We start from the raw sequence: 1474 nt of genomic DNA, 5'->3' as shown, positions 1-1474 counted from the left end.
GTTCGCGGCATTACCCCCCCTCTAAGAGTGCATCGACCCGATGCTAACATAAGCGACAGTCCGAACAAATGAAAATAGAAGTTCGTCATCGTTCGTAGAAAGGTTTTAAGCGAACCACGTGGACGACTTCAGGCCGCGTGCGTCGTCGTGATGTGCCGGAGTCACCATCGGGGATCACTTCGTAGGTAAGTTGGCCAACACGTCGTAGAATCTGGTAGGGTCCGAAATACCGTCGCAGGAGCTTCTCACTGAGTCCGCGTCGTCGGATGGGAGTCCAAACCCACACACGATCCCCTGGTTGGTACTCGACGTCTCGGCGTCGGAGGTTGTAGCGGCCCGCATCCACCAGCTGCTGGTCCGTTATACGAACTCGAGCGAGCTGGCGGGCCTCCTCCGCACGTTGAAGATATCCGTGGACGTCGGCGTTGAGGTCGTCGTCTTCTACGTGCGGAAGCATGGCGTCGAGCATCGTAGTCGGCCTTCTACCGTAGACAAGCTCGAACGGCGTCAGCTGCGTCGTCTCCTGGATAGCCGTGTTGTACGCAAACGTGACATACGGGAGAACTTCGTCCCAAGTCTTATGTTCAACGTCAACGTACATTGACAGCATATCTGCGATTGTCTTGTTCAGACGTTCTGTTAGTCCGTTCGTTTGGGGGTGGTACGCGGTCGTTCTTCGGTGATCCGTGTTGCTGTAGCGTAATACTCCTTGCATCAGCTCTGCAGTAAATGCCGTTCCGCGGTCTGTGATTAGGACTTCCGGGGCTCCATATCGTAGCACAACTTGGCTTATAAAGAACTTCGCCACTTCTTGTGCAGTCCCCCTCGGAAGAGCGGCGGTCTCTGCGTAGTGCGTCATGTAGTCTGTCGCTACGACAATCCACTTGTTCTGTGATCGTGACGTAGGGAACGGCCCTAAAAGGTCCATTCCAATCTGTTGAAATGGTCTCGATGGGACGGCGATCTGTTGCAGGTGTCCGGCGGGTCTTGTCGGCGGCGTTTTTCGTCGCTGGCAGTCACGGCAGCTCCGGACGTAGTGGGTGACGTCAGAGGTAAGGCCGGGCCAGTAGTACCTCGCCTTGATTTTTCCAATAGTGCGGGCTGTGCCCAGATGTCCGGAAGACGGGTCGTCGTGGCACGCTTCCAAAATTTCGTCACGAAGGTCCGCGGGGATGACGAGGAGGTAATTCGCTCTTGTTCCGGGGCAGAAATTCTTCTTCACAAGGACGGAGTTTCTTAGGCTGAATGCTGGTAAGCTGCGTTTGAAGGTCCTAGGAACGGCAACGTTGCATCCCTCGAGGTACTCGATTATGACGCGTAAGTCGGGGTCGGCACGCTGCTGGGCAGCTAGGTCGCTCTCCGTCACGATCCAGAAGAACGCGCTGTCTTCATCAGAGTCTTGTGGTGGGTCGACGGGGGCGCGGGACAGGCAGTCGGCGTCGGAGTGTTTCCTGCCGGATTTATAAACGACGGT

This window comes from Haemaphysalis longicornis, unplaced genomic scaffold (assembly GCF_048455015.1).
Source record: "Haemaphysalis longicornis isolate Haplotype H1 unplaced genomic scaffold, Haemaphysalis longicornis Haplotype H1 scaffold_11, whole genome shotgun sequence".
In the NCBI taxonomy this organism is placed as follows: domain Eukaryota; kingdom Metazoa; phylum Arthropoda; class Arachnida; order Ixodida; family Ixodidae; genus Haemaphysalis; species Haemaphysalis longicornis.
Note: the sequence above shows the minus strand (reverse complement) of the source record.